Source organism: Procambarus clarkii, unplaced genomic scaffold (assembly GCF_040958095.1).
Source record: "Procambarus clarkii isolate CNS0578487 unplaced genomic scaffold, FALCON_Pclarkii_2.0 HiC_scaffold_157, whole genome shotgun sequence".
NCBI lineage: Eukaryota > Metazoa > Arthropoda > Malacostraca > Decapoda > Cambaridae > Procambarus > Procambarus clarkii.
Window position 1 is genome coordinate 699155 of NW_027189190.1, and position 11050 is coordinate 710204.

Below are 11050 nucleotides of genomic sequence, written 5' to 3' on the forward strand. Positions count from 1 at the left end.
TTTACCTAAGGGGATGGCAGAAGAAGCCGCTACCAGCCAGCTCACCCCTCCCGAAGCCAATCAAAGGAGAGGCACATGCAGTGGTTGTGGGAACATCGTCAGCATCAACTCTGTCTCCAGAGTCATACGCCAGCATGGTGACTGTCCTGGGTCAGGGAGGCCTCCCGTGGGAGGAGGCAGCACTCAGGAGCCTGTTGCACCAGTACAAATCGCAACAGATTACATTGCAACAGACGACCTGCTAGAGGCAATTAAAGCAACGTCAACCAGGACACTCACCCACATCCCAAAGGCCTCTCGCCCTTTTGCTGCAGGGAAATACACGGACCTCATCGCAAAAGTCAACAGAGGGTCAAATAACCTTGTTGCACCTGATACCATCAAAGCCTGGCACAATCTGTTACTTTTTGGCAATGCATGCTTAGGTGTACCAGACAGAGGAGGCAAGACACTGGCCTCATCCGTCAATAAAGCAATTAGGGATTTTCCTAGGGCTGACAACCTAGTCCGCCTCCCCAAACACACCAAACACCGCCGAGGCAGACCAAGTACGACAATCAGCGACAACAGAAAATTAGGTACCCAAGTCAGCAAGAAAATTGAAGAGGGCAATACAGTCGGGGCACTCAGGTTAATCACAAGTGAGGACAAAATTTTGCCCAGGGATGAAACCACAGCCCAAGCACTGAGAGAAAAACACCCCGTCAGGGCCGTAGGTGGACCTCCCCCACAGGTCAGGCTCGCCCCTAATCAGGAACCTCTCGTCCTCCGGGAGTCAGAGGTTTATAAAGCTATCGTTTCATTTCCCCCGGGCTCCTCAGGAGGCTACACAGGGGTAAGACCTCAACATGTGAAGGAAATGGTGAACCCTGTTCTTGGCCCAGCTGCAGAAGCGCTCCTGACAGAAATCACAACGTTTGTCAACAACTGCCTCGCCGGGTTAATCCCTGATGAAATCAAACCATTCTTCTTTGGTGCTTCCCTATGTGCCCTCAAAAAGAAGGAGGGAGGGATCAGACCCATCGCCGTTGGTAATACCCTTCGCCGCCTAGTTGCAAGGGCTGCTGTCAGAAGTATCCGAACGGAAGCAGCCACCATGCTGCAACCCAACCAGCTGGGGTTTGGAGTCCCCCAAGGCTGTGAAGCAGCGGCTCATGCTGCACGAGCCTACATTAGCTCTCTTACTGAAGACCAGGCAGTTGTAAAATTAGATTTTAAAAACGCTTTCAACTCGGTCAAAAGGGAAGCAATCCTCACTGCAGTCCAGGAACATTGCCCAAGCATTCTCCCGTTTGTGTCAGCAGGATACAGCAAAGACTCAACCCTCCTGTTTGGCAAACATGAAGTCACCTCAGCAGAGGGAATTCAACAGGGTGACCCACTTGCACCGTTCCTCTTTTGCATAGCGGTTCGAGAAATTACAACCAGACTGTCCAGCGAGCTCAACATCTGGTTCCTGGATGATGGCACTCTGGCAGGCACACAAGATTCCCTGCTAGAAGACTTACAGCTGGTGAAGACACGGGGGGAGTCCATGGGTCTCGTTCTTAGCCCCTCCAAGTGCGAAATTATTGCATCTAGTGAAGTAATCATTAGAGCAGTGAAATCAGTTCTACCAGAAGCCTCAGTCGTTAAACCTACCGACAGCACACTACTCGGAGCACCTCTGGGCCACAATGCCATTGCTGCAGTCCTTGACGAAAAGTTTAGAGACCTAAAGAGGATGGAAGAGAGAATTGGGGACTTGGACTCCCACGATGCCCTCTACCTTCTCACAAAGTGCCTTACCCTGCCCAGGCTAACATACTTCTTAAGGTGTGCACCAACTTTTGGCAACCCACTTCTAAATCAATATGATGAGCTCCTCAGGTCAATATTCAGGAAGGCGCTCAACCTAGATTTAGATGACAGTCAGTGGGACCAAGCAACACTACCAGTGAGATTTGGAGGGATAGGCATACGAAAGGCAACTGAGGTAGCACTTCCAGCATTCTTATCCTCATGTACAGCAGCCAACGAATTGGTAGGGCAGATCCTACCAGAGCGCATGAGAGAGACAGCGGGAACTCATGATCAAACGTTCATCGAAGCAGCCAGACAATGGGACACCATTGCACACCCTCAACCCCGACCACAAGTCCCAAAAGACCACAAGCAGGCCCACTGGGATAGCCCCATAATGGAAAAGACTGTCACAGCAATGATTGACAACGCTGATGCTGAAAACAAAGCCCGCCTCCTAGCGGTAACAGCACCTCACGCCGGGGATTTTTTATTTGCTGTGCCCAATGCAGCCCTGGGAACTCGCCTCAGTCATGACGTTCTCCGCATTGGAGTTGCCCTTCGCCTTGCCGCCCCCATCCTCACCGAACATAGGTGCATCTGCGGAACTGCGATGGCAGACCAATATGGTCGTCATGGTCTGGTATGTCGTAAATCACAGGGTAAAATTGCAAGACATGAAGAAGTCAACGACATCATCAAGAGGAGCCTCGCCACAGCCCGCTGCCCGGCACAAAGAGAACCACACTTATCCAGACCTAACGACCCTCAGAAGCGCCCTGATGGGGTCACCTTGCTACCTTGGAAGGATGGTAAGCAAGTGGTATGGGACTACACGTGCGCTGCCACACTGGCCAGTACCTACCTCCACTACAGCACACGTGAAAGCGGTGGTGCTGCTTCTTTCAGGGAATCGCAGAAAATTATTAAATACAGAGGTCTAGCACACTGCTACAGCTTTGTTCCGATCGGCTCGGAGACCCTCGGTTCGTGGGGAAAATGTGCATTGAAGTTCCTGAAGGAATTGGGGGACAAATTGATCAGCGCTACAAAAGACCAGAGAGCAAAAAGTTTCTTGTTCCAGCGCCTCAGTGTTGCGATTCAGAGGGGAAATGCCTGTTGCGTCTTGGGCACTAGTCCAACTTCAGAGGAATTCGAAGAAGTGTTTGACTTGCAACAATGATCGAACCCGTCTGTGACATTCATCAATGTTTCCCATTGTTGTGTTCTTCAAGAGATCCATAACCTTTAAGCACCTTTTTGCATTATTATTTTTGTATCAACCCATGTATATCTTGTAACCATCAAATGCATAATAAAGCACAAAAAATATTCAAGGAAGGGGGTGGTAGGAGAAAAGCACACAGAAACTGTATTGGAGGGGATCTAAACATTCCCTCTAATGCGTTATGCGTGGTTTCCTCCGAGGCTATGGGTCCCCCTTCTTCCAGCTAGAGGTGGTACTCCCTTCCTATATATATATATATATATATATATATATATATATATATATATATATATATATATATATATATATATATATATATATATATATGTATATATATATATATATATATATATATATATATATATATATATATATATATATATATATATATATATATATATATATATATATATTATATATATATATATATATATATGTATATATATATATATATATATATATATATATATATATATATATAAATATATATATAAATATATATATATATAAATATATATATATATATATATATATATATATATATATATATATATATATATATACATATATATATATATATATATATATATATATATATATATATATATATATATATATATATATATATATATATATATATATATATATATAGGAAGGGAGTACCACCTCTAGCTGGAAGAAGGGGGACCCATATATATATATATATATATATATATATATATATATATATATATATATATATATATATATATATATATATATATATATATATATATATATATATATATATATATTATACTGGATATATATATATCCAGTATAGTAACTCATCTGAGAACCACAAAATGAGAGCACAGATCACCAGGAAAATAGAAGAGGGCAATACCACAGGTGCCATCAGAATCATGACCAGCGATGACACTATTGCCCCGAGGAACGCCACGACAGCAGAGGCTCTTCAAGACAAACACCCACCCAGAGCCCCCGACAGCAGCAGGGATCCCCAGGAAAACAATGTTGGAATAGAACCCTTGACTGTTCGAGAATCTGAGGTGTACAAAGCAGCCATGTCTTTCCCAACAGGTTCAGCAGGGGGCTTTACAGGCCTAAGACCCCAGCACATCAAACAAATGCTGAACCCGGTGCTTGGAGATGCTGCAAAGGACCTTCTAGTGGAACTTACCAGATTCTCCAACATGTGTTTGGCTGGCGGCATCCCTGAGGACATCAGGCCTGTCTTTTATGGAGCAGCACTCTGTGCTCTAAAGAAGGATAGGGGTATCAGGCCCATTGCCGTTGGCAACACCCTCCGACGCCTCATAGCTAAGGCTACAGTGAGATCTATCAGCCAGGAAGCAGCCACCTTGCTGAAACCTCATCAGCTCGGGTTTGGGATTCCCCTAGGTTGTGAAGCTGCAGCACATGCAGCGCGGGCTTACATTGCTGATCTCCCGGACCAGAAGGCACTAGTAAAGCTTGACTTCAAAAATGCCTTCAATTAAGTCAGACGAGACGCTGTCCTCAGGGCTGTACACAACCATTTCTGTCCCCTTTACCCATTCATCCGATCGTGCTACAGTGGGGACTCTAAGCTTCTTTTTGGGGAGCATGAAATAAACTCCTGTGAAGGTGTCCAACAAGGTGACCCCTTAGCCCCCCTCCTTTTCTGCCTAGCTATCAAAGAGGTCACTGATAGTCTGACAAGCGAGCTAAACATCTGGTACCTGGATGATGGCACTCTCGCTGGAACCCCGGAAACCATTTTGGAGGATATAAGGAAAATCCAGGAGCAAGGAGCAGCCTTAGGCTTCAATCTCAATGCATCCAAATGTGAAATAATCTCCCGCAACCCAGACATCACTGGGCAAATACAAAATGTTCTTCCAGACATTCTCGTTGTCGAGCCACCGGACTGCAATCTCCTGGGTGCCCCCATTGGCCCACGAGCAATCGAGGAGGTCTTGGCTGCAAAAATCACTGATCTAAAGAGAATGCTGGACAGGATTGACAAGATTGATGCCCATGATGCTCTCTTTCTCCTCACAAGATGCCTGTCTCTCCCTAAGTTGACCTACTTTCTGAGATGTTCTCCATCCTACAGCAGCCCTAAGTTAAATGTGTATGACACCCTTCTGAGGTCCATGCTGGTGAAAGTCCTGAACCTGCCATTGGACGACTCTCTTCCGCAATAATAATTCTAACACGAATTTTCTCAATCTTTCGTACATTTCTTTTCACTGTTGGAGGTAAATCAAAAATCAATTCTCCAAAATTCAGTTTTATTTCTAGTCTGACGCGACACGAGCGCGTTTCGTAAAACTTATTACATTTTCAGACTTTAGTTTACAAATACACAACTGAATAGAACTTACGCAACTCCGATTTTATATCTACATTTGAGTGAGGTGGATGGGGTGAGGTGGCATTAATAGGGTATTAATTTCATCAACACAAGACAGAACAAGAGGTGGCTTTAATAGGGTATTAATTTCATCAACACAAGACAGAACACGAAACAATGGATATTGAATAGAAGTGTTTGTAGAAAGCCTATTGGTCCATATTTCTTGATGCTTCTATATTGGGGCGGAGTCTTGAGGTGGGTAGAATATAGTTGTGCATTAATTGGCTGTTGATTGCTGGTGTTGACTTCTTGATGTGTAGTGCCTCGCAAACGTCAAGCCGCCTGCTATCGCTGTATCTATCGATGATTTCTGCGTTGTTTACTAGGATTTCTCTGGCGATGGTTTGGTTGTGGGAAGAGATTATATGTTCCTTAATGGAGCCCTGTTGCTTATGCATCATTAAATGCCTAGAAAGAGATGTTGTTGTCTTGCCTATATACTGGTTTTTTTGGAGCTTACAGTCCCCAAGAGGGCATTTGAAGGCATAGACGACGTTAGTCTCTTTTAAAGCGTTCTGTTTTGTGTCTGGAGAGTTTCTCATGAGCAGGCTGGCCGTTTTTCTGGTTTTATAGTAAATCGTCAGTTGTATCCTCTGATTTTTGTCTGTAGGGATAACGTTTCTATTAGCAATATCTTTCAGGACCCTTTCCTCCGTTTTATGAGCTGTGGAAAAGAAGTTCCTGTAAAATAGTCTAATAGGGGGTATAGGTGTTGTGTTAGTTGTCTCTTCAGAGGTTGCATGGCGTTTCACTTTCCTTCTTATGATGTCTTCGACGAAACCATTGGAGAAGCCGTTATTGACTAGGACCTGCCTTACCCTACAGAGTTCTTCGTCGACTTGCTTCCATTCTGAGCTGTGGCTGAGAGCACGGTCGACATATGCGTTAACAACACTCCTCTTGTACCTGTCTGGGCAGTCGCTGTTGGCATTTAGGCACATTCCTATGTTCGTTTCCTTAGTGTAGACTGCAGTGTGGAAACCTCCGCTCTTTTCCATGACTGTTACATCTAGAAAGGGCAGCTTCCCATCCTTTTCCATCTCGTAAGTGAAACGCAGCACGGAACTCTGCTCAAATGCTTCCTTCAGCTCCTGCAGATGTCTGACATCAGGTACCTGTGTAAAAATGTCGTCAACATACCTGCAGTATATGGCCGGTTTCAAGTTCATGTCGACTAAGACTTTTTGCTCGATGGTACCCATGTAGAAGTTTGCAAACAGGACACCTAGGGGAGAACCCATGGCGACCCCATCTACTTGCTTATACATGTGCCCATCCGGGCTCAAGAAGGGTGCCTCTTTAGTACAAGCTTGGAGTAGTTTCCTCAGAATATTTTCTGGTATGTCAAGAGGAGTACAGGCTGGATCACGATACACTCTGTCGGCTATCATTCCGATTGTCTCGTCCACAGGTACGTTGGTAAACAGCGATTCTACGTCCAACGAGGCTCTTATCCCTGTGGCCCGTGTGCCCCGCAGTAAGTCAACAAATTCCTTTGGAGACTTCAGGCTGAAGGCGCAAGGAACATAAAGAGTCAGCAGGCCGTTGAGTCGCTTCGCCAGTCTGTACGTGGGTGTGGGTATCTGGCTAATGATTGGCCGAAGTGGGTTTCCAGGCTTGTGTGTCTTGACATTTCCATACGCATATCCAGGTTTATATTCCCCAATGATCTTTGGCAGGTGGAGTCCGGATTTCTTGGCGTTCACAGTTTCGATCAGTTTGTTGACCTTTGCTTTTAATTCAGCTGTAGTGTCCTTCATTACCCTTTGGAACTTAGTTTGGTCAGAGAGTATGATGTTCATTTTCGCCAGATATTCGTCTTTTTTAAGAATGACATATATTGGCGACTTGTCACCTTTCCTGACAACTATCTCCTTGTTCTCACGAAGGCTTTTAGCTGCCGCTTTAAGCTCGGGGGACAGTATGGTGCTTCTGTAATTGCCTCGATTCTTTCCTCCTTCTGCAATAAGTTCTGCTTGTAAGGTATCTTTGGTAGTGACCTTCTTTTGTGTCTCGAGGTCGAATATGTCGTCCAACAGAATTTCCAACTCTACTTTCCGGGCCATCTCACTCGGTCTGGACATAACATGACAGTTTATGCCCAGATTTAGGAGAGTGACTTGGTCCTCAGTGAGGTTAATTCCTGCAAGGTTCAGGAAGCCATCTCTTGGTCGTGGAATTGCCATAGGTCCTCCATATAATGTTGTTAGTTTCTTGATACTCCTTGTTCAGTGCTGAGGTGATGTTGGTCTGTGAGGATGTCGAGGTGTTGTTCAATGCGGGTACGGATACTTTCGTCGATGTTGCTATTTCTCCACTCGTTTGTAGCATGAAGTAGTTGCGTTTTGTTGTCTTTGATTTCATTCTCTGCCTTGTATATCTGATCACGAATCAGATCCTGGCGATATTTTATCGTGAAGGCTTGATTCCTTGCTGCTGGGTCATGCACTTTAATATTAGTATATTTTGGTAGCAGTCTTTCCTGTAGACATATATTATTAAATATGACCGAAAAAGTAAGATTAATAATTCTAACACGAATTTTCTCAATCTTTCGTACATTTCTTTTCACTGTTGGAGGTAAATCAAAAATCAATTCTCCAAAATTCATTTTTATTTCTAGTCTGACGCGACACGAGCGCGTTTCGTAAAACTTATTACATTTTCAAAGACTTTAGTTCACAAATACACAACTGAATAGAACTTACGCATCTCCGATTTTATATCTACATTTGAGTGAGGTGGAAGGGGTGATGTGGCATTAACACAAGACAGAACAAAAGGTGGCATTAATAGGGTATTAATTTCATCAACACAAGACAGAACAAGAGGTGGTATTAATAGGGTATTAATTTCATCAACACAAGACAGAACACAAAACAATGGGTATTGAATAGAAGTGTTTGTAGAAAGCCTATTGGTCCATATTTCTTGATGCTTCTATATTGGAGCAGAGTCTAGATGTGGGTAGAATATAGTTGTGCAATAATTGGCTGTTGATTGCTGGTGTTGACTTCTTGATGTGTAGTGCCTCGCAAACGTCAAGCCGCCTGCTATCTCTGTATCTATCGATGATTTCTGTGTTGTTTACTAGGATTTCTCTGGCTATGGTTTGGTTGTGGGAAGAAATTATATGTTCCTTAATGGAGCCCTGTTGCTTATGCATCGTTAAACGCCTAGAAAGAGATGTTGTTGTCTTGCCTATATACTGGGTTTTTTGGAGCTTACAGCCCCCAAGAGGGCATTTAAAGGCATAGACGACGTTAGTCTCTTTTAAAGCGTTCTGTTTTGTGTCTGGAGAGTTTCTCATGAGTAGGCTGGCCGTTTTTCTGGTTTTATAGTAAATCGTCAGTTGTATCCTCTGATTTTTGTCTGTAGGGATAACGTTTCTATTAACAAAATCTTTCAGGACCCTTTCCTCCGTTTTATGAGCTGTGGAAAAGAAGTTCCTGTAAAATAGTCTAATAGGGGGTATAGGTGTTGTGTTAGTTGTCTCTTCAGAGGTTGCATGGCTTTTCACTTTCCTTCTTATGATGTCTTCGACGAAACCATTGGAGAAGCCGTTATCGATAGATACAGCGATAGCAGGCGGCTTGACGTTTGCGAGGCACTACACATCAAGAAGTCAACACCAGCAATCAACAGCCAATTATTGCACAACTATATTCTACTCACCTCAAGAATCCGCTCCAATATAGAAGCATCAAGAAATATGGACCAATAGGCTTTCTACAAATACTTCTATTCAATATCCATTGTTTCGTGTTCTGTCTTGTGTTGATGAAATTAATACCCTATTAATACTCTTGTTCTGCCTTGTGTTGATGAAATTAATACCCTATTAATGCCACATCTTGTTCTGTCTTGTGTTAATGCCATATCACCCCTTCCACCTCACTCAAATGTAGATATAAAATCGGAGATGCGTAAGTTCTATTCAGTTGTGTATTTGTGAACTAAAGTCTTTGAAAATGTAATAAGTTTTACGAAATGCGCTCGTGTCGCGTCAGACTAGAAATAAAATTGAATTTTGGAGAATTGATTTTTGATTTACCTCCAACAGTAAAAAGAAATGTACGGAAGATTGAGAAAATTCGTGTTAGAATTATTAATCTTACTTTTTCGGTCATATTTAATAATATATGTCTACAGGAAAGACTGCTACCAAAATATAGTAATATATATATATATATATATATATATATATATATATATATATATATATATATATATATATATATATATATATATATATATATATATATATATATATATATTATATATATATATATATATATATATATATATGTCGTACCTAGTAGCCAGAACGCACTTCTCTGCCTATTATGCAAGGCCCGATTTGCCTAATAAGCCAAGTTTTCATGAATTAATTGTTTTTCGGCTACCTAACCTACCTAACCTAACCTAACCTAACTTTTTCTGCCACCTAACCTAACCTAACCTATAAAGATAGGTTAGGTTAGGTTAGGTAGGGTTGGTTAGGTTCGGTCATATGTCTACGTTAATTTTAACTGCAATAAAAAAAATTGACCTCATACGTAATGAAATGGGCAGCTTTATCATTTCATAAGAAAAAAAATAGAGAAAATATATTATTTCAGGAAAACTTGGCTTATTAGGCAAATCGGGCCTTGCATAGTAGGCCAAGAAGTGCGTTCTGGCTACTAGGTACGACATATATATATATATATATATATATATATATATATATATATATATATATATATATATATATATATATATGCACATATATATATAATTAAATTATTTTATTTAATATGACCGAATAAGTAAGATAAATAATTCTAACACGAATTTTCTCGATCTTGTTTCTTTTCACTGTTGATGGTAATTGAAAAATCCATTCTCCAAAATTCATTTTTATTCTTTTTTTTTTTTTTTTTTTTTATATATTTTTTTTTTATTTATTTTTATTCACTAGTCTGACGTGACACTTGAACGCGTTTCGCAATAACTTATTACATTTTCAAAGAGTTGTATGTGTGTGTACACACACACAACTATTACCTACAAACACTAAACAGAGTTCTTACTTATGCTATGATTTAAACAGCTTGTTTAAACCTAACCTAACCAACAAACCAACCAACCAACCTAAGTAACCTACCTAACCAACCAACCAACCTAACCAACCCAAACAACCCACCTAACCAACCAACCAACCTAGGCAACCTAATCTATCCAACCACCCAACCAACCAACCCAACCAACCAACCAAAACAACCAACCTAACCAAACCAACCAACCTAACCAACCAACCAAAGCTATCTAACTTAACCAACCAACCCAACCAACCAACCAAACCAACCAACCTAACCAACGAAGCTAAGCTATCTAACTTAACCAACCAACCTAACCAACCAACCAACCTAACCAACCTAACCAACCAACCTAACCAACCTAACCTAACCAACCCACCTAACTAACCAATCTAATCAACCAACCAACCTAGGCAACCTAATCTAACCAACCAACCAGGCTAACCAACCAACCCAGCCAACCAACCTAACCAACCAACCTAAGCTATCTAACTTAACCAACCAACCTAACCAACCAACCTTACCTAACTAACCAACCTAATCAACCAACTTAAC